The sequence below is a fragment of the Paralichthys olivaceus genome, chromosome 15 (assembly GCF_024713975.1).
Source record: "Paralichthys olivaceus isolate ysfri-2021 chromosome 15, ASM2471397v2, whole genome shotgun sequence".
Lineage (NCBI taxonomy): Eukaryota > Metazoa > Chordata > Actinopteri > Pleuronectiformes > Paralichthyidae > Paralichthys > Paralichthys olivaceus.
Genome location: NC_091107.1, coordinates 8,075,802 through 8,100,249, shown reverse-complemented (window position 1 = coordinate 8,100,249; position 24,448 = coordinate 8,075,802). Strand labels below are relative to the sequence as shown.

Below are 24,448 nucleotides of genomic sequence, written 5' to 3'. Positions count from 1 at the left end.
AGCTCACGACACCACTCACTGACAACTCACGCAGAAAACTACACAAACAGTAGAGTAACTTGTGACCTTGGGAATTTGACTACAGTGTCTACTTTATGCTTTTTATTTATAACCCAAATAATGATAGAACACAAAGCTGTTGTCCACACATTCATAACGTTTATCATAAAAGATAGATATTAACACATTGCATGTTGTTATTAAGGTATTAGATACTTCAACCCAGTAACAGAACAGACATATCAAATTAGAGATGAAACAATTACACAGTTACTTGACAGAAAACATAATGTAAAAATAGTTTGCATCATTACATTAGTATAAAGCAAAGATTTGAGTCTTGTGAATATATAATAAAGAGATTTTATTTGTGCCTATGATGGTGTAGAAATTCTGTCACAAAATATGCCAGTCACTTCAATAATGACACTTGAAGGACACTAGTTTAGACACTGCTGGAATGAAGCATTCCACACACACACACACACACACACACACACACACACACACACACACACACAGAGAGAGAGAGAGAGAGAGAGAGAGAGAGAGAGAAAGTAAGCTACACAAAAGGAATCTGTAATGAACCCCAGCCATGCAGCAGCACTGTACAACGCCGGCTATGTGTAACTCACAAACACACATACATAGCCTAAAGAATGAGGCTGTGTGATATCAACAGGATATCCAGCAGTAGCTCGAACTGTGCAGTAGCTTTGTTCCACAAGCATGTGAATAGAAACGCTATTCATTAAGTGGAACACACACAAACACACACACGCACATAGTCGACTATTCATCTGTAGAGACAAAGACAGATTTCAGTCTCATCTTATAAAATAAAATAAAAATTCTAATACTTAAAGAATCTTTATCAAATCGATACCACGGTATACACATCGGTCTCCGACAAATATTTATACACTCCATGTTTCATGGTGGTGAGGAGAATTTATCATAAAGTTATATAACTGCCAAAAAAGTCCAGTTTTATTCCACCTACAAAAACTTTTCCCTTCAGGCAGACTATTGATTATTTAAAATCCTTTTCGAAGCTGTACTGAGCAAAGTGATATAAACAAAAACACTTCTGTACTGGACTTTTGAAGCAAATATTGAAGATTCTTAAAGATTCCATTCCTTACTAATAATCATGTAGTTATTATAAATTGACATAACACATTTCGATTAGAATCAAATCATCTGAGAACTGTGACCATGTGAACAGGTGGGAAATTGTTTCTGTTGCTTCAAAATGTCTTCAGTTATGCTCCATGTTTACGGCCCCTTGGCCAGATGTTGTTGCGGCTGTGTGAACAGTATTGTGTGTGTTGTTTTCATGTGAGTGCGAATTCAGAATCAAACATCAAAACTGTGGCATCCTGTAGCTTTATACTGAAATAAAATTTGTTGGATGAATTATTCGTTTGTTTTTTCAACAGGATTACACTAAAACGTCTGAATGGATTTGCGTAGAGCTTGGAGGACGGATGGGCGACAGGCGACAAAAGAACTCAAAACTAAATTTTTGCAAGGATAAGGACAAACAGGCATTTCCTGTAATTTGCGAGATAGGGCAGTTTAATCTACGCAAAAAAATAAGGCTTGTTTAGAGGTATGATATGAGTGCATACAATTTGGTGCTCATACTTGTAAAAACTAGATCTAGTGTATATAAATATGGTTTCAGAGGGGTGTTATGATTGTACAGTAAAAGTAAGAGCTAAAAACCTGTAACTGTGGATTCAGTAGGGAATCTACAGTTTATATAGGCCGTCATTCATCACAGAACTATGTACAAATGAACCTGATGGATTAGATGTAGAATTTAAGGGGACTGTTGGGCCTGGGCGGAGGTATGTGCTCTACTGAGTGACGTTCTAATTGAGACTATGTTTAAAAGTAATGTAGTCACTGTGCGATCCCTTTCCTTCCTCAATTCAGGGTTAAGGACTTTTAGAGGAAAAAAAATATACCCGATGTGAGTGATTGTTGTCAAACATTGAGCAGGAAACTACAGTACATGGACGTTTTTTCCTGTTGGACAGAGAACACAAGGTCACATTGACATTTAGTGTAGAGGAAACACTTACTTCGTGGCAACAACACGTCAAAGAATCAGGGAAAGCGTGTGTTTGTGTGAGTGAGTGAGAGAAAGGGCAAGGAAGTGGAGATGGCTTCTTTTAGGCGTTGCCATGGTGAGTGCAGGTGGGGGGGAAGCAGGAGTCAGAGGTCATCCTTCGTCTGTCCATTCTGCTTAGACAGCTTTTTGTGAAGTCGACTGGCTCAGTGCACATTGATGGACGACATATACAGTCTCATCGCTCTTGTTCTGATTAAGTGGAGTATATATGGGTGATTAAGGTCAAAGCTGCAGCCATGACTGTAGATCCCATTACAGACCCACTTTTCAGGTCCGTCATCATCCTGTAATACAATCCTCCAACACAGCTGGAGAACAGGCAGAAAAAAGCCCACCGCTGTTCAGTGATATTACCATCTAGTACCTTGTTTTACAGTCCCATCGGGCTGTGTAAAGTGGGTTAATGTTTGAAGGTTAAAGGTGGATTACTAATCGCAGTGGGATCGCATTAGGCCTCTTCCACCGTCTGAATATATTGTAGCATTAACGTATATGAGAGCATTTTCCCACTGTGCTAGAACGTCAGGAAGTCAGTTTGTTGATGTTTTGTTACGGCAGAAGAGAAATCATAGCCAAGGTCATTTCAGCATAAAAGTTTGTGTTGGACACAACAGAAATAACGTCACTTTGAAAATTGAAAGAAAGAATAAGGGATTGGCAGAGAAATGGGGTTTGAGAGACGGAACACGACTCAGAGTCATATTTTATCTCATCACCTTCCAAGGGCTAAGCTGGCTGCCCATACTGTAAATATGTCATCAGTGCAACCTGCTGCCAAGATGCCTGGACAACTTCCAGGCTGCAGACAACTCATCACACATTGTTGCACACATTCATACAAATACTGTATGTGCACAGAAGGGTGTTTGCATATTATAATGACAATAGGACATTTCTTTAATACTAATACTGTACATCACATGCAAGCTGTATACATGGATCTTCATGCATCTGCAATTCTAATACCCTAATAAAATAATAACACATTATTATTTTAACCTTTTAATCGCATGTAATATTATTTAAGATACAGAACAAAAGTTAATGGCCACATAACTCCGTTTATTACCTATTACCAGCAGTGACATGACTGTGTGATCCAGGTTAATCCAAAATGTACTTACAATATCAAGCAGTTTCAACAGACAGAAAAAACACACACACGGTTTCTACATACCTCTCGATCACACACTAATTGCCAACACTTGTATAAATATTCCTGCCGGTGGCTTAACTACAGGCTGACATACAGACCTGAGGACCACTACCTCAGTCAAACCCCAGCGACCTGCAAACGTCTGCCAATCAATGTCAGTTTTATATTTAACACATGTTTAACCATAGAATGTAATGACGAAGGAAATGAGGTAATATTAAAGCTACAGTATGAGGCTCAAAATGGTTTTCCACATCTTAAAGTCAGTGCATGGAACCTGACAGTACACCTGCTATGAGTGAGATACTGTATGTGTCATTTGTTATTGTAAACAGAATTTAAGTAAAATGATTTGTGCTTCTTTGGTTTAAAACTTTAATTTGTATTTTGTACTGTAACTCAAATCGTCCAATCCTGAAACATTTGTAGTGTGGTGACAAACAAGTCAAACGTGTCCTGAGTCTTTACAGGAACACAAACTGAACATTCGTTTTTTCGTATCTACTGGAATAATGTTGTGAAAACCTTTGTGTGTTTGCCAACAGCAGCTCAGTGGACCTTAAACACTTCTACACTGTGATGGAACTCCCTAGCATGTGGGAGTCATGACAGTAAACACACACACACACACACACACACACACACACACACACACACACACACACACACACACACACACACACACACACACACACACACACACACACACACACACACACACACACACAGGAACTATACGGGCACTCACTGGCCCACATTTAGAATCACTTATGAAAGCAAACATGGGCCAACGCATGACACAGGGGTTTACAAAGCAGACCCCAACATACACAAACAAACACACACACACACACACACACACAATGGAAACACTCCCAATGTCTATCTCAGCAGATGGCTTTCATCACGTCTGAATGTGTCAGTGCAGTGGCCGAGGGGGGGCAAGTGTTTGTGTTTGTGTGAGAGTGTGTATTGTTCACTGTAATTAGCCGAGAACAGACAGAAGCCATTCATTTTCCTGAACGCACTACTGCCGATCTTTCATCAAGCTAAACAATCTAAAACACACACACATGCGTGCGCACAGTGCACACACCCCACTTGCATCTTCATTCCTGTTCGATGAGCATCGAACTGCCCATCCCATGCAGGGAGGAATCCCAAGGAAGGAATTTAAAGAAAGAACAAGAAAATGATGGAGAAACAAGCTCCTCAAAACCCCACCACCAAATCTCCCAGAGATTATAAAGTCAATGAAGCTCTGTGCGAGTTGATGGTGGCTTTTCTTTGCCCTGTAATAGCCCTTTGCTCATCAGAAACTGGCTGAATGGTGGTCAGAGGCCAACAAAGTGATTAACAATGGCTAAATAAAGCCTGGGAACAAAAAGGAATTTAACAAAGACCTACACAGTCCCGACTAGAATGAACTGAGGGTGAGATGGTGGAGAGGGGGCAGGAAAGAGACTGACACAGGGAGAAGGGAAAGAGGAAGAAAGTCATATAGTTTAAGAGAAGGGGCAAGAGGGAACTGAGCTGAGAAACAGCTGTAAGAGCAAACATGTTGCTGTTGCTGGAGAGATTTAAGGAATCCGGGAGGAAGAGGAAGAGAAAAATATTTAAGGGATGTGGGAAAAATTATAAGCAATTAATATGATTTATTTTTAAATGAGACACTTGCATAGAAACACTAACAATATTTTTACTTGTTTTAAAGAAGATAACAACATATGTAAATTGCTGTTATTTATTAATGTAAAATATGTCCTACCTTTGCAACCAGTAAAATTCTATAAAACATTTCCTCTCATGCATTTTCATTGAATAAATCAGCTTAATTGCTAAAGAGAAGCAAATTCTCACATTTCCGAAACCAGAAAAACAAAGTGTTTGACTTTTTTGTTTGATAAATTCCCCAGATGATGGTTTATCAAAATTGTATCAAGCCTCTTTGTGTTTTATCAACTACTTGAATCAATCACTCGTCATGCTCTATCAATCACACAAAATATATATCAATAAACAAATTAAACAAGAATGACGGTAGAGCACTGAAAATCGCCCTGTCCCGAAATGTTATAGAAGTTGAAAAAATTAATATTCTTGAATCTGCCCCCTGAACTGGAACCACACCTAAATACCACCCTCCTTCCACCAAGTGGAACTATGTTTTTCTGTAATCAAAATGTAGGTAAATATCTGACACTTTATTTTCACCTCAACAATGAGTCATTTAACTTCCAAACTCACGGTGTAATTGATTCTCATGTGGTCAGAAATGATCTGTGCAGCTATGGGAGTAAAAAGAGGGAAACTGTACATCACTGTCGCTCGTCCTCCCTCCTCCTGTCCTAGGCCACATAGTTATCGTATCCTGGCAACAGACACAAAGGAGCCAGGACACCGCGAGGAGCAGGAAGTTCACTTTCTGTGTCTCTTTTTGTTTTGGTCTCATACAGAGCTTTTACCTATTTCTTCATCCTGCTCATGTGTTAGGTCTTGGTTCTTGCTTCTGTTTGGTGATCATCAGCTTCTCTCACTTGGACGCTCTGTCACCTTCATCACTCGCTCACTCTTTTACTCTACAGTAAACTTGTTTCAACCTCTTTCTCTCCCGCTCCCTTTTTGGCATGACCACGCCTGTTGCTGACACAGCAAACACAGACAACCAGGGAGGTTTTCCACTCTCTCTTAAAAAGAAAAAAAAAAAGAGCGTCTGTGGGGTGAAATCATCCTGCGGACCGCCGGCTGCCGCTGGAAAAATCTACAGGAGGAATGTGGGACAAACTGACTTGGAATCTGAGCGAGGACACAGGGCCAGAAATGCCCTGCTCTGCCTTAAAAAACTGACCTCGTAATGTTGAAAGGAAAGCACCCAGTTTTAAGACAGTTTTATAATGCTCTGATGAGTCATGTGTTTCTGCTATCGTTTGCTTTATGAGAATATTCATGACATTGAAAAAGACAGAATTAGAAAAAGAAGATTTTTTTAATCTAAGGTGAGCAACCAGAACTCTGATGTGATTTTAGGCTGACGTTTCCTGACATTTCATAGACTACACTTCTGTCAAATAATAATGATGAAAATGCTATTTGCTTCAGCCCTGAAGGCAACTGATACTCCCCAACACCACTCTTCTACTAACATTCCCTGATATGACAACCAGGACCTGACTCGAAGCCCAGCTGTCTCCCACAAAACAGGAAACGCAAGAGAATATATGACCTTGCCTTTGCTGCTGACAGTGACAACACAGGACAATGGAAACACACAGAGATGCATCCAGAGAAATAAACCCCTGCAAAGTGACGGAGAGAAACCTGCTGACAGACGATTGAAAAACAAGGTGGAAGATGTGAAGAAGGAGCCAGAGGATGACAGAAGAGTTTCCTCACAGTTGTTGGCCTGTTGTACTTGTTCAGAGCTGCCGGGGGAGAATCCGTTGTGCTATGAGGTCATCGATGGTACAAGACAAACTTGTGGAAAAAGAACATTTAGTTCTCATCGCCACGTCAAAAGGTTACAAATAAATAATATTGAGCCAACACACATTTTTAATCAGCTCATAATGCCGTGTTCTCAAATAATAAGTGCTTTAGCTTCTCATGAAAACAGAAAGGATTTAGCATTTGTCCTTGAGCTATGCAACAGTATGAAGGGCTGTTGGGCATATGATAGATTATGTTGCCCAGACCACAGAGTCGTGTGAGGAGAAAGAGAAAGGGTGGAAACCACACTAACCAGATTAGTGCCAGTCTCCAAATAGCCTTCGTCCACTTCCTCCCTACGCCCAGCACAAATCTGACCTCTTTTTAGGAGAACAACACAAACATGCAACAAAACACTGCCTTCGACTCAGAGAGCCAGGCTGTGACCTTGTGAACTCACTTAGACTGAAGTCATTGTAAATAACTCCACTGCTGGTTACTCTGAAGCTGCAAAACTGCAATTTTGCACATTGATATTGAGGGTAAAGTAACCAATAATACGATGTAGTGCTTTCTGATCGGGAACAATTATACAGCTGAAAGTGTTTTTGAGAAGCTACTCGTGGCATAAAAAGGTGAAAAATTGCCTTCCTTCCAAATACATTCTGCTTATTGCCTCCGCCATAGAGGTTGTGTTTTCAGCCTTGTTTGTTGGTTGGTTGCTTGGTTTGTCTGTAAGCGACAATACACAAAAACAGCAGAATGGATTTAAACTAAACTTGGTGGAAGCTTGCGGTATGGGTCAGGAAGAACCCATTGAATTTTGGTGCGGATCCAGAAATTCTTTTTCACTTTCATTAAAATTGTGTTTTTAACATTTTCACCATTTGCCAGTAATGCATGGATCTTGATTTTAAAAAAGCAGGCACTTTAAGGGAATGGACAAGGCATGGCACTACAAGCTTCTGGGAAACTGTGTGTGGAAGTTTCCAATGAATCATGTGCCATGTGAAATTCTGGAATTTGGGAAAAGTGCAATTAACCCTACTCACTTGCATCAGTATCATACTTCACTAGAGCATGAGAATATGTTCAAAATGCTCACTAAACCTCATAACCACCAACCACACAATCTGACCTTTCAATTTCTCAATGGTCAATAAAAAAACTGAATGGTTAGAAAAGGCTTAAATGGCTCAAATAGACATGGTTGTTGAATATTAGATACAGAGACAACCCCTTGATAAGTGGAAATTAGAAAAGCTATTAGAGCTATTAGGCCTGCCACGCCAGTCTTAAACACATTACATGGCTAATGGAGAATCCTTTAGATGCCAGATCTACAGCGTGACAACTTGCCAACTTCAATTCCTAGTGGATGCTTGGATAAACACACAAGTGAATTAACAGCCAGCGTGCCGCCCAAGTGCCAGTGCTGACTGTACTGCAGTTGTTTGTACAAATGCCAGTTTCCCCCCATCTTAGAAGACACGGGACAGCAGCTCTAAGCTTGGATTCTGTGAGACATCAACCAGGAAATAAACCAGCGGTCTGTAACAGGATTGGCTGAAATCCTCCCTGACCTCATTCCATCAAGTCTTGTGAGACAGACGGAAAAAGGGATTATAAGAGAAGCCAAAAAGGAGCGAAAGTCATAAGTGGAACGAAATTCTTGTCCTACTGTACTTTTTATCTTTTTTTTTAAATTCCAAAATAAATGGCTTGTAAAATTGTGCAAATTAGTAGTGAAGTGAGGACCAATGAAGTTAGAGCCAAGGTGCATGTGTGTAAGAATCAACCTCAAGGTTTTAGTACAGCAGCACCTGAGCCTTGAGTCATATCTCACAATTTCCAACAGACATCTGAGCCATTTCTATGGCAACTGAACAGTTTTATTTACTAATGAGGATCATGAAATGTGGTTGAAAGCTGATAAAAAAGCGAGTAAGTACCTTAGAGTAGAAACAATACAGAAAATATGCAAGAAAAATTTTAAAATATGTTTACCCTACTGTTCTTTGCCATGTACCTTATTAAAATGTACTGAATATTTTGAAGTGGTAGACCCAAGACATCCATTAAGTATTTCATCGATTCATTGAGAAATTAATCTGTGTATAAATCAAGAATGAAAATATTCATTAGCTGAAGCGTCAAACAATATGTCAAAATATCCAGACCCAACATAAACACAGTAGGAATAACGTGTCTGCACTGAACATTTTCTCAGGCCCTACCTTCATTGTCGACAGAAACAGGAAGTGGCAAACAGGAAGCGGAAGTAGGTTCTCCATCTAGACTGTTTCCCGGCCAGAATAACTGAACCCAAACGCTAACATGTGAACATTCTGTTCGTATTTAATATATTGCAGCACAGGAAATATTGTCACATATTGTGGTGTCAAAGCTTTTACAGCTGTAATAGAGGAAGCAACAACTAAAGACCCATGTTTAATTTTAGTTAAGTTGAGCAAGATCGTGCAACCAAACTCATTTGTTTATTTTCCATATATATATATACATACATACATACATATTTATAAAATCATTTTACTGCATTTGTTTCCCCTGATCATCTACAAAAAACCACTGTGGCAACATGGGCTTGAAATTCACTTCTACCCAAACAAAAATGTTTGATCATTTCATTTTTCTGAGTCAGTGATCACATACACAGTCTGAAAGGCGAAGACATGGCAACCTTTTACTAAGCCAGAGACCATTCAACCACCGAGCAGACACAGAGCAGTCATCTCGTTGTGTCCAACGCCACCTGACATTCGCCAGCCAGCCTAGCAACCCTGCCCCCTCCTCTCCTCGCACCCCACTGCCTTTTATGTGCTGTGGCAGCAGAGAAACTGCTGAAGGGATTCAGACATTCAGCTTCAAACAGAATCTGGGAGACAGAATAAGAAATTGCACTTTTTATCTTTCTATGGGGACTGGCCTACTTTTCTGCGTCTCAGCATCTCTTAATAAACCTCGCTCTCTGTCTGTCTCCCTAACCCCAGAGGCAGAGAAATATGCTTTTAAAATAATATTCTTTTGGCTCCACTAATGAGCCTCTAAGTCATTCCACATCAACCCCCAACACTGAAATGTCGACCTTCAGCAAACACAAACAAAAAAAAGAAAACGCAGACCAAGCTGTTATCTCTATTCCCTCTCCTTTCCGCTTCTTCCCTCATTAATCAGTGTTTCTCCCATTTGTTTCTCTCCCATTAAGATATTATCTTAATAATCTAAAAGTTGACTCGAGCACTCATTTCCAAACATGCATCTGTCTTGAGCTGAGCAGGAAGAAAACTCATAGTGTCATTTGCAAATGTGGAAGTGTGCTGATTGTTCTGTGGCCATAGGTACGAGGCAAACTAATGGTACATGTGTGTGTGTCTCAGCATGCATGAGCTCATGGTGCTGTGCGTACGCATGCATGTGTGAGCAAGCTGTCTCTGACACCTGCTGCAGCTTCGGGCAAGCTGCTGTGAGGTTACGAGAGGCCGAGAGCCAAGTCACGACATAATGCTCGGGTAGTGTTGCATAAATGTTATGATGTTTGAGGTTATGTTACTGCTGGGTCCTTGTAATGGAGCAACAATGTGTAAATTTGGTGAGAGAGACTTGTATTGGAGAAGGAATGTGAATGACCTTTTCAAAAGAAGATAACGTTGTTGATGCATGATGACCGACTTCAACCAAATATGTTTCTTTACTGCCCAAGACAAGAAATGACTCACATTTACAACCATCGTATCAGAAGTGCTCACCAACAGTCCACCTTTACTAAGTCTGAGCCACAAAGCTGATTTTAGACCTTCACTCCGGGAAATGTCTACCAGATTGGGCCTGGACATTTTATACAGTCTGACTTCAGGAGATTGTCCATTCAGAAGTGCAGGAAAACATCCACAACAATAAAGGAGGGGTGGCACCTGAGGAGTGCAAGCTGGATGCAGGACATGATGTTTATATTCTGCTGTGGAAATCACTGGAATGGAAAGTTTTTGTTTGTAGCACATCGACACCAGCCCTTGTCACCAAAACCTCTCAATTCAGATCGGTCATTCCAAGTTGGTGTCTTCTACATGTATGACACCTTTTTTTTCATCCTGAGATGTTTGGACATTTCCCTGCTGTATTCTTACATGGGCTCACTCACACATTTTACCAGCAGACTGGCAGGAAAAGTTCCTGAAAATTTCCAATGCAGCCTATTCAGATATTTGCTTTCTCTCAAGGAAAACTTCAGAAAATGTTCAGTGCATGCCTGAAAGCAGCTTAAGTGTCAGAAGGAGGACAGAAGATTTGGGGGATAAGGGGTGAGTGTGCAGAGATGGCATGCAGTGCTGGGCTTTCCCCTTGTACTCGCACTGCACTTAACATGCCACTGTTGTCATGTTACATCCTTACATCAAAGTTTAACTGCAAAAAAAAAACCAGACTGAATTTCTTTTTTTTTTCTTCCCAATTTGACATTTTTTAAACACATGCAACAAAGCGTTTGTGCGTTTTCTTTCCAACTCTCCGTCTGTCATTCTATCTCTGTTTCCCTGCCAACCAGCAATACCTCTGAACTGTAGGAAATGGAAAGGTGGCTAAAATGGGTGCTAAATCCTACTTTAACGCTTTGCTCAAGGGAAGCACAAGGATGCATCTGTTTTGTATAACATGATTATCCGTATCCTTTTCCATTCTGTGACAAACAATCCTCCAACCTTCTGGCAAAATATTCATAGTAAACCCTTGTTCACTTAGTCATATATCAAAAAATACTCTAAATAGACATGTAATGATGCAGTGGAGGGTATTCCAACATTTTGATCCTGTTGTTATGGCTAATTTGATAATGTTTATATAAATCAGTCCCTAACCCTCTAAATCTAGTGGATTCTTGGTCTCAGAGTCTATCTAGACTTGTTAACTATAGTTAACAGAAGGTTTCCATGGAAATGCAAAACTGAGCTGAAAAACAAAACGTTCAAAGTAGTGTGTGGATACCAAACATCGAGACCCGTTGGAACCTGTCAGGTCAGGCCAGTGTCTTGTTCGGACAGAAATTTGCGACTTTAGGATGGTCCAGAAATGTAAGTCAATTATTTTCATGTTTCTTTATCAGAGGTGTCAAGTAAAAAAATAACCTTGCAGAACCTACATATGTTACACAAAGAAATACAACGCCCATAAGTGAGTTTGGAAGACTCTAGACAAACACCGGAAACTACAATAAATTAGATTATAGCACTTTGCAATAATGGCAAAAGCATTAGTGACCATATTACCTCATATATTCAATTGATTTATTGGAGAGTGTAACCTAGCTCTTAGCTCTGACCCTTCTCACCTTCATTTCCTCGACCAGTGGGAGACTAAAAGCAGCCTGGAGGCACCATCATACGCTTTATTTGCTTCCAACCACACACAAAGTTTCACTGGCTGTTACAGTGTGCACGAGGGAGACAGTGAGTACATCCTCTGAGTCTGTTACAGTCTCTTGTTTAATTCCCCCTCCCCCCTCTCCCTCTCCCTCGGTCAGGGTGGATTACGACAGCCTGAGGGATGTGCGGCCGAGTGGCTGCTGCTCGGTGGCTTGTCAGTTTAAGTTTGTCCTCAGAGGCCAGTGTGACACACAAACAGAGCAATATTTGAGAGAGATACGGACAAAAAAGATGAGGTTGGAGGTTTCAAACAGAGTAAGACAACAAAAGAAATTGTAACCACAGAATTTTGTAGGAGTAAAACTGAAATTTAACTTTGAAGACACAGTGTACAACTTGAAGCAGTGTAACAAAAATTCCCCCTCCATCATCATCATCACGAAGCAAACCAATTTATCTGTTGGCTGATTTTATCCATTGATATGAGCCTTTTACGTCATTATCTAAGTTTACGTTTGGCCTAAAATTGACTTGTATTGACGTTTGTTTGTGTAAAAGTTAGGCAATCTGTCATGTTTACACAATTACCTGCACACAATTCCATTAACTGCATCAACACAATATTTTTTTCAAAATTAATTGAACAAAAAGAGAATTCAGTGTTTTAATTTGGAGTGGATCCATCTCAATTCAAAACTTCACTGTAAATCAGTGGGATGACATTGGGCAGCCAATAAATAAGAGGACTGGTTCAGATAAGTTGAAAGGGGGTCTAATCAATAGCTGCTTAAAGATACATGAATAACTTCAGTCCGCTGCACAAGGACTCCAACATGTGATGGTCTGTTGACAGTGAATGGAAAACTAACTTTGTGGGGACCTCCAGCACAGAGTCAGACAAATGAGCTTTACATTATTGTGGGTTTTTTGTGGGTTTCAGTCCTGAGCCAGAAAATTTCTTTTTATCACCATGTGATTCCACCACAGCGTTCCTGTGGTCAACTATTGAATTTCACCAAACAACTCATGTGACATCTTAAATTTGTAAGATGAATTTTTAGTTTCTTCCAGCGGCCCAAAGCAGGAATGATGGTAAAGAAATACTACATCCACTAATGACTTTTACAAATGAAAATCTGCACAATGTGAGGAAAATGTTTAAATTATGCAGCTTTTAAATGATTGCATGTAAATGTAAATAAATCTGGTTTCATGACAGCTTCCAATCTCTCTAATTTCTGCTGTTTACTCAGTCAATTCAGTTTATTTATATTATGTCAGAGACTTGGTTTGCATGTGCTCTCATTTTCCTTTTCAAAAAAAAAAGCCACAACAAAACAAATCCCTTTTTGGAAGGTTGGGAGGTTATGTCAGGTAATGTCGGGGGATACATTTACAATGGAAAATTATTGTCTCTGACTTCAGACAGATTTCAAATTAAGTGTGTTTCTGGATGAGGTGAGTTCAATTTCTATCTTTTGAAAGCATCAACATTTAAGGACAATATTTAAACAGTCATAAACATTTTGAAAAATTGAACTTTGGAAACTTCAATGTGATCTGAAAATGAGGAACGCTGCAATCACTGTGTTTCCTTTTTTAAACAAATGATGTCCTGACATGGGAAGGTACATAAGCAACTTCAGTGGAATAGTAAAACCAAAACGCAGTTGTTCTTCCAGAAGAGGGCCCCACCCTCTGCCACCAGCATCAACCGCAAGCTACCACATAAACTGTCTGTGTTTGGTATAATTTCCAGCAGAGATAGACGCACAGTAAATCCCTGCCCCCCTCCCCTCAAATTGAATCCTATCCCACCTCCACCACCCCTAACCCCCCAATGTTCCAGCATTAATCCTGGCTTGCCCTCCTGACCCCCGAGTCCCATCAGCGCCACAAGCTGACCCTGCAGGACGTAATTACGTCCAAAAGACTAAGGATTGGTAATATTGCAATAAAAGTATAGTTCTCAAATCCAGTGACAGACAAATGCACTAAATGTGAAATGAAAGTTTCCCCCATCCTGCAGTAATCTCCAGTCCATGGGCAGAAGCTAGAGCCAGACAGCAGGCCGAGCCAAAACCACTTTACCACTTTACCCTCAACAATGACTCCAGACACATGAAAACAGAGAGAATAAAGCAAACACACACCTACCAGATTACCCCCACTAAGCCTGAGTTTTGGCTGGCTTTAAATCCGGAGATCCACCCCCCATACTACCCCCCATACTACCCCTGCATATATATGTATGTGTGTGTGTGTGTGTGTGTGTGTGTGGATGTACAGTATGCACATTAAATGTGTGAGGGTGAGATAAAGAGCAAGACATACAGAGAAGAGAGAGCAGTAACCTGGGGGATTAAATATTCTTAGCAAGGGGGTTATTTTTGGAGAAGGCGGGACAAAACGGATGGGAGCTGAACACACACACACACACACACACACACACACACACACACACACAGAGAGAGAGAGAGAGTTAAATACAAACACACACTCCCTCGCTCTCCATGCCAATGGACTGTGGTTTGTTTGGGTTGGCCCTGGCCGGTGATGGAGACGAGTCTTCCCCTCAGCCCACCCCTGCACGTGCTCCGTCTCTTCCACTCAAAACACACTGATACCGGGTGAAGTGCAGGTTTCTGTCAGTAAACTGAACACTGCATCAACAAGAGGCAAAGCAGTACCAGGCATTTAATGTATTTAATGATTGCACTACAAAGACTGTATAAGAGGTTGTGTCTGGAGGGCTGCCAGGTCAAATCTTTGGACCGGCTGGGAAAATCGAGGTGGTGGAAGTTGAACAGTAGCATACTTCCTTCCCCCAGCAAACACTGCTGAAGTGCTCGAGCGTAATAGAAGGAAAGAGGAAGAGTATGTCCTGTCACGTAAAGGTTCAAAACTGCTTACGCAAAAAAACTAATTTAGAAGTTATTCAAAGTGGCATTAATATGGTTTTGGGGGGGGGGGGGGGTTGTCCACCAGGGGACAAATGACACACTTAACTCCACTATGGGTGACGAATGACACACTTAACTAACACTAACTTGGCTTCAACCAACTCTCTGTGAAAAATATTTGTCTCATTAGATGCTGGAGGTTTCTCTATTACTCCTTTTCAAACCAAGGCAGTTTAAGGGCTGGTTTGGAGCAAGCGACTAATCTCGAACCAGTTCTTTGTGTTTCAACAGCTAAAGAAAAACTGGTTCAACTCTGGCACCAACACTTTGCTGGTCTAGAAGAATAAAAGGCTTACGTCAGAGGTTGTGGTTAAGATTATCATGACTAAATGGACCAGTAAGACCAAAAACAACATTACAACAGCTTGCGGAAAAGTAAGCTGCTTCTTCAAAAGGTTTGCAAGTTGAACCAACTCCAAACCAGCTAGTGCACCAGATTCTCCTTCGTCAAAAAAGGTTGTGTTTTTTACCAGCTAGTTTCTAGATTTGTCCGTCAGGTACCGGGCAGGTAATGTTCAGCAAGACTATGAGAGCATGTCTGATACAACAGATGCTTGCTGATGGAGGAGTGGTGTGACTGAAACAAAACAATAGATGTGAAATGTTGTGAAAGACAAGAAGTCCTTTGTTAGAGCTGTACAACTGAGCGAATCCTCATGTAGGGTTCATCCTTAAAGTGACCACTTTGCTGTCAATCCCGGTGAGGCGGTGACTAAATATATTTTATTTGCTCTATAAATCTTAAAAGACATTTTCCTGCACAGCATAATAAATGGGCCACTAGAACTCCTCAGGAGTCCTCAATGACTTATTTAAAACTTGAGTAGGCACATCTGTACATTATACCATGAGTTAGGTTGAGGCCACTTTACAACCTTGAAACCTAAAACCTGACACATGAAACTTGTCTCTTACCGACTCTGCTTCCAATTGCACCACCTCAAGCTTCCCCGCCAATCATTCTCAACTTTAAGTAGGATAAGACTGCAGCCACTAGACAGGACAGCCTCAATCCCTGTCTTTCACCATGAAATGGGTAATGGGTCTTGAAAATGCTCTGTATTTTCTTGCACTCCCTTGTGATAGCAGCTCCGTTTCTAAGACTGTTGATTCTTCATTCAACAGGACAACAATAGTAACACAGAAAGCAGGCCTCAGCTCAGATCTCAGCATTGTGTTCAATAATTCAGTACATCCGCTCCTTTTTGAGACTGTTTTGCATTCACCTCCAGCAAGGTTTCCCCATACAGCATATCACTATAACGTAACCAGAAAATATACCACAGCTTGAACCATTTATTAGTTTTTGAAAGACACTCATTAAAGATCAGGAAATCTAGTATTTTGCTGAATTGTATTACACAAACCAAGTGTCTCAGATTGATGTCCAGTATGGTCACTTCACAGTGGGGGTTTTCTCATGTCTCATTCTTACAAATATAACACAACCACTGGCAAGAGGTATCATAAGACTGGTCAGGCAAGCTGCCATGCTTGCCGTGGAACAAAATGAAACAATGGAAGAGAGTAAGACCGTCCTGCACTTCATTAAATACGCAATCCTTCACTCATCCAATAACAGCCCATGCAGGTTTCACTGCAAGCCATTATCCTATTTTAATAACACAAAACAGAGTTACTTCAGAGAGGGAAGCAGGATGGGCGAGACTGGAGGACAGAAGAAGGGTAATAGGCATTGCCATGTCAGATTGACAGAAGGAAATGAGGAGGGACAGGAGATGAGAAAATTAAGGTTAAGGCGGATGAGAAGATACAAGCACAACCACAGCACACAAAAGGAAAGAGGAAGTGGGAAGCAAGAGAAGGGGGAAGAGAAAGGAAACCAGAATTACAATTTTGGAAGGTCATCTGCATCCTTAAATAATGGTCTGACATTGAAAGCCCTACGGACTTATTCAGCATTCATTCATGACCTGTTTAAAACATCCTGATGGAAAATTAAGCTCAGACAAACTGCCTTCACAAGGTCAAGAGTGGGAAGATGACATCATTTTACAAGTAAAAGACTTCTTTAACAGTAGGTGTCATTTCCCTTAGCAAAACCATTCCTGTGTAATAAAAAGACTGATGTGGTGAAGGGGCAGAAGGATGTGATATCCGAGTCAGTTAAGGACACAGAAGATATTGAGGATATCAATTTGAAGTCATAGATTCTGGCCAGAGAACTGGCCTCTTAAATTAAGTGCTCCCTGATGGATGCAGTCATACATCATGTTCCTAAAGCCCCATAAATAGTGAGAATTTTTACAGTATTTTCCCACATCACATTTCCCATTTGGAAACAAACTCTTGCTTGTATTTAAGAGTTATGGAAATGAAGACCACCGGTTCACCTTTGCATGAAAACACCACAAAGAGTTATAATCTTAGAGTCTTGGATGAATCAGTTTATTGTAAGAGTTATAATCATTTAAACCATCGTTTTTCTCGGAAACTAAACTTGTCGCCTTCATGCTAAACACAGAAAAGAAAGCTTTGGACTCGTGGTTCACGGAAAAAAAAAATTTTAAATCTAAAAACACCACGAGCTTAATGAGGAGGAATCCAACAAAGGACAGTGTTTTAGTGTCTAGCTCATCAGGCTGGAAACATCAGACTACTCATCAAGATCAAATCTAGTTCATGACCTCAGTCCAAACATTCTCACTCTTTCATTTGTGTGCTGTGACAGAAAATCTAGACTTCTAATTTCTGAATGTCTGAACTGGACCCAGTCAGATGAACAGCAGTTCATCTGACTGGGTCAGTTCAAGAAGCAGAAGATAACAATGGTTTTATTCCACTAAGATTATTGTATACGGAAAATATTGGGTTGGAAAATTGAAAATATTTTCTAAATATATTTAATTATTGTCAGATATTCAAATTTGAAACAATGCATAATACAAGCACATCTTAATTTATAAAAAGACCAGTAGCTGTAGCTGTCAAATGACTGTAGTGAGGTGCAGTATCTGTTATTGAACTGTAGTGGGTGTGAAAATGGCAGTGAAAGAACAGAAGATACAAGGAAAGTACCTCAAATGTATTCTTACAATAAAAGCAATACATAAAAAATAGTCACACTGCACCTCTGACCACAGTGTAATGTGGTCACAGGTGGAAAACAGGTGGCTTTCCTTTGTGCCCACAAAGAGAGGAAAGTGAAGTGAAACTCTGGAAGTTGAAATTAATTCCATGCTGCTTTTTCAAACACAACAAAGAGGGACTGTTCTCTCCTGTGTCAAACACAGTATCGTCCCTCCTGGTCACAACAACCTGTTTTCACCTCACAACCCGCAGGCTCTCAGTTCCCTGAAAGGAGAGTAGACTCAAACACCACTCTAGCTTTGGACCTCGGCTCTGCTCCTTTTGTTCCGACTCACTTAGAGAGCTTTGCTGTAAAAATGGAAAATAGCTATATTTTATCAACAACATATGTCAGCATGTGTGTGAGTGTGGGAGAGTTTGAGTGTCTTTGTGTACTTCTGCTTGATTTGAGCTGCAAATGACTAAATTAAGTACTTCTGTAAGTGTTGCAGCATTTCAAGACACCAATGTGTTAAAAACCCTTCCAGCTCAATATGACACCTGTTGCAAGTCTGGGCAGTGAGTTGCATGGTGGCCTAAGGTTTCTTGTTAAAGCAGCTGAGGGCCACACCTTTTCTCCACCGCAGGCTGAGAGTTTCTCCTTCATTATAACACACATCTTGAATTTGAGGGTTAAGGAGTGAATAATAACCTGTAGCTACAGATTTACTTTTAAGAGGTTCAGAGGGTTAAATAAACCACCCTGTTCTTAAGTGACATTTCTCTTTGCTGTAGGGGGGGAGAATTTTTTTTTTTAATTCCCATAGTTTTAAATGGACTAACTTTAGGCTTAGGATCCTGTTTTGATAATCTGGGCATCATATAATGCTGTAAACAAAGTCATTCAGGTGTTATGACAATTCATGGATAGTAACAATAACAACTTGCAGCTGTCAGACATAATAAAAATAAGATTTAAGGTAAAATGTGCTTTTAAGAGGTCATTCATCATGTTGGCTTTTCTTGGTAACACTGAATCGAACAAAGCCAGGGTATTGATTTTAGATATATGAACGTATGACTTTATAAAGATGGACAACATGACGCATCCCCAAAATGATAGCAAAGGGTCAACCACATCCAAGTGGTTGGCCACAGAATAGGTCGTAAGCCCCACCTCCTCCATGTTAGCGGAAGGGACATGTACCCAACTCAAAAGTAAAAATACATGTCAAAGACATTTTTCTCAGGTCATGTTAGTTCCTATCACACGTTTATATGTTCAAGTGCAAATTCTTTTCAGTAAGTGGTTTTAGTTTGTAATTTATTGCTCTTGAAATGGGTTGATTGAAACTGGCATTGGAACTCAGACTCCATTTTTGGATAGAGGGAGAAGGTGGAGACATATCATGCATCTTTATTCTCTGTGAATTACATGACAATTCCCCATTTCATGCTTGAACATTTTATACAGAACGTCGAGGCAGAATATGCAATGTTACCATCTTAAACAAGCTGGATAAACAGGGATAATGACAAGAATGTATTCATTCAAATTCAAAAAATCCAAAAAGTAGAACAACTAGAATGGAAGGCCAATTTCTAAGTTGTGCTTCATTCAAACACTCTGGGTAATGAGTTCAGACTTGTCGAGAGAATCATGATGATGATGTTCTGATTGGGCGTATTAGGCTCTGATCAACGGTAAGATCTGAGTCAAATTGTCAAGTGAAACACAAACTTAAATCCATTTGTCTGGCTGACGGCCCCACCCCGCTGCAGTAGGGTGGGGTGTCAGGTAAAGTAGTTCACTACCCTTCACCTGCTGTTCAAATAGTGGCAATTAAACAACTTGCCTCATAACCACCTGCAGTGAAAGCAGGTTTTGCAAAGTGCAGCTGTTTCTTTTATGCCCCAACAGCAGCGATCAGGTAACTGTGTGCAGAAAGTTGAACGTGCATTCCTGCAGAGTTCACCACGTTTCTCCTCTTCCTGCTCCGTTCCCAGTGTTTTATGATCACACGACGAAACCAAGTCTAAGTTCAAGAACATTCCTGTAACAAATTTGTTTTCATTGGACGACAGGTGACATTGTGTCATGCTTCTGGCAAACTGCTTAATTTCTTGATAAAGTTATGATAGAGCCATGTTTGTGAACACGTCAATATGACTGTTGCAGCAGCAAAGGCACAAAATACAACACAGTATGTCAGGAGTGAGTTGCAGGTGACTTTATTTTACACACATATTGTATTTAATTACTCATTCATCGAAGTGTATTTTTTCATTTATCTTGAATGTATAATGGAAAACAAACTCATATATTCTTATGTCAAAACACTAAACTGAGGGTTCAATTTCCCCAGGCACTCCTCACTCACGTCCAACATCCACTTACCGTTTGTTTTTCTTATTATAATTTCACTTGGGTGTTTGACCTTCACAGTGACAGTGATGTATCTGCAGTGTTTGACACCTGAGCGCTGTTTTAACATTCACCTGCTGAAGGGGCAAAGTTCTAATGTGCTCATTTTGAGTAGAAGTTCAAGATTTGTTGACACGTTGCTCCAAAATTACATCTATTCAATTTACCTACTCCAAATTTGATCCACTTACATATGCATAGAGATCTCTCCAGGCCCCATTTGAAACATGATTTCAGTATTTAGTTGAACTGTAGATGCATTTTGATCAAAGAAGTTCTGTCGTGCATTAAATACATTTGAATTGAATGAAATGAAAGTTGATCGTTATGACCAAGCAGACGTACAGAAAGAGTCATTTGTCTGCACACTTGAGTCATGTGCAAACCACACTTCAGGTTCTGCATTTAACTTACTGTAAGAGTTGAAGGAAAACGTTCATATCTCACATAGTCATATCTAAACACTGATATTAGCATGTGAATCTCACTTCCTTCTTTACAGTTACATGCACAATTTGTTGTTTAAGCATATTTTTAACCATGACAAATAAAACCTGTCTCTTTTGCAGTTCCTCTTTCTGTACATCTGATGAGACACGGATTTATAAAACTTAGTAAATCCCAAAAATGTTGCATCTCCAAATATTTTCCCATCTACTTTTCGCAAACCTATTGGCAAATAATCCCTCACAGTCAAGATACGTCATTATCTCACAATTTTGGACTTATATGGACAAACACACAAGTAGCTGAGTCACTGTATAATAGCAGTGCGGTGTAACTAAATAAGGGCCAAAGCTATAATATTTATCATCTCTAGTCCAACACTACACATCAAAGATTAAACTAATGAGATGAAGCAGCAGACTGGAGTCAGGCTGCTGTGGTCAAACTATGAGCTAAGCCAGTTTATATGTATATATACAAAAAAACATGTATATTATATTGCAACAAATATAAGTTAATGTGTTAAATTGTGTTTAACTGTTGAAAACTTCTGTTGTGGGAGTTTATTTAATAACAAATATAGTCATTTTGATTGAGTGCAGTGTTAAAAGTCAGTGTCAGTGTGCGTGTGTCTGCCCAGACAAAAGCGAAGCAACAATAGCACCAGAACTGGGCTGAGTCGTGCCCTAATTTCCTTCTCCGCACTACGTCACAGTGAGAGGAAGACCCCCAACCCCCATTTTGTACTGCTGTACAGCAGTGACAACACGCTCACGCGCACACACACACAGCTTCTTATGTGTACGTGCATAAATACATTGGTATAATCGGAAACACGCATGTTGTATGATGCCTGGCTACACCCAAAATATTCATGACCGCAGACAATATGCTGCATGTATAAAAACACACACCCCCTTCTCTGCTCTTTGTTCCTGTGTCATGTGTGCAGAGGAATGCCCTCAGACAGTGACACCCTCCTTGCCCACCAACACCCCCACCACCCCCATCCTCGCCTTTTTCCTCTTCCAACATCTTCCTCCTCTTCTCTCCACAACCTAGATTGCTTTTCTCCAAGCACCTCTATAGGTCAGTGGTTAGAAAATAAGGTCATGTCAGGTTTTAAGACACAATTGTCAAAGAAACAACACCCCCACCTCCTCTTTTCTTTCTTGCACACACAGACGCTCTCTTTCTTTCACCCCTCGGGTAATACTCTCCTACTGCTCTGCACCTTTTAAAAAAAGGGGGTCCCCTCCCTCTGTCAGCCATAATTGAGAATTCGTTCTGGTGTGTGTGTGCGTGTGTGTGTGCGTGTGTGTGCGTGTGTGTGCGTGTGTGTGTGTGTGTGAGACCCTCATCTATCAGCACGGTTGACAGTTGAGTCACTGAATGACTGCCATTATCTTCCTTATTACTCACAAACAGCACAGAGGGTGGCTGCAGAAAAACAAAGACAGACGGTAAAGAGGGAAGAAGACAGACAGAGAAAAAAATAGATGCATTGCGACATTGCTCGGTTCTGTCGCAGGGAATTCCCACTACACACAAGTTTGCCAGCAGCTTGTCTGTGAGGTTGCTAGGGGGCAGTTAAAAGGTTCAATTTTAAGTCACGGAGTGAACGCCTGCAAACGAAGCCATTATCAAGACAGTGATAATGGCTGAAGGGCTGTTTTTAACCAGTAACAGGCCGAACACAATGAAGAACACATACCTGAACAATGTGTGTCCTTTGTGGGTCAAGCCTTCATAAACTGAACTGTGTTTTTTTTAGCTGTTTTGGATTATGTATATAAAACTTTAAGAATCAACTATTTCTCCAAAAGGGCTGCCAAACAGCATTTCAATGGTCTGTCCATCATGACCCTTATATAGAGCTAAAATAGTTGATTTAATTTGATTATCAAGTCATATTTGTCCAAACTAAACCAGATACAGACTTCCTCTTCATGCCTTAGGTCAATAAAGCAACATTCTTTTAAACTACTTTAGGTCTACTGGTTACAAGGCACATAACTGCCATGTGCATGCATTGATAATCATTACATATGCATGTCACATACTCTCTGTTTTCCCCCGTTTACCATCGGTCAACTGTCAAATAAAGCCTAAATATAACAAATGAAAAAAAAAAAAATTATAATTGCAATAATCTATTTCCAGTTTCCATGACTCCCTACATAATAATACATAATAACATCTTCTGAAGTTGCTATGGACCCTCTTGTGAGTCTCAAATAGTTTGAATAAAGTTTTAAGCAAAGTTATTAATAGTAATCTAGTGTAAGTAACCTTTTAACATCTTTCAGCTTAATGTTAAGATGGTTCCTTGGATTTAAATTTTGACTTTGACAATTTAAATAATGCTTTTATTCTTATGTCATCCACCATTTGCTTTATTGTCTCCATTTTCTTGCCTCCCTTTCTTTTCTTTGTCGTTCCCTGTGTCATTATATCTCTCTTCCTGATATGTTATTGCTCCATCCAAAGGCCTGATCGCAACAGCTCATTCAACGTCACAATACACACACAGGGCACACAGAGGTCACATAGAATACATGTTAAAGGAATGTATGATGTCACACGATATTCACAATTTAAACTTAATGAAGCAGCTGCAGGCCGAGCTGCTTTCTCTCTCATGTTTCATGCTCCCAGGCCCTGAAACTACAGTTTAATGTTGGAGTAAAATGATCTGCATGACAGTGATGTCATGCTTTCACTGTAACATATGTGCATGACCATGTAATTATTACAACTTAATGGCACAGCAATGACTGTCAGCCTAAAACGTTTCCAACTCCAGAGAGCAGCGATGTCAGGGCAGCGAACGATGACCTCACTGTGAAAAACTCTTGTTCATGACAGCTGAGTCCTGGGACTTGAAACCAGTATAACATGCATCGGATGTACAGGTTCTATCATTGTTACCTCCACTAAGGTGGTTAGGTCTTTTCACCTCCCCGTTTGTCTGTTGGTTTGTCACCAGGATTTAACAGACACTCAACATATTCCCATGAAACCTGGTGGAAGGCTCTGACACAGACCAAAAAATAATTCATTAAATTTTGGTGGTGATCCGGGCAAAGAACAGGGCAAAGGTATTTTTAGTGTGCCCACTCTACCAGGTACAATTCTAATTCATTACACCTAAGTAAAGTAAGAAGTCACACTCAAGAGACGTGAAGGAACCTACTGTTCCGAAAATAACTGCAGACGTTCAGCTGAAAACATGGTAACGTCATGTCTCATTGTCATACGAACTGTCTAAGCACGGTGTTGTTTCCCTCACAGCTACAGTGACTGCACAGCTTGTAATTAGGGTTAGTTTGGCTGATTGAGCTGTGTCATGTTAGAGGTGGAGCAGAGAACCAAACATTTCTTCAGACTCCGTAATAACAAGCTAGATCTGCCCTGAGGTCACATCTGGCTCACACACACACACACACACACGTCTGTGTGTATAAATGCATGCATTTGCCA

The 24,448-nt window shown here is 40.3% G+C and overlaps 1 protein-coding gene across 1 annotated transcript in view; it reads right to left on the bottom strand.

Annotated features, from left to right (window-relative positions):
• LOC109635729 (rho GTPase-activating protein 26) overlaps window positions 1-24,448 on the bottom strand; it is a 73,972-nt gene that overhangs the window by 45,953 nt on the left and 3,571 nt on the right. The gene's annotated exons all lie outside the window — the stretch shown is intronic.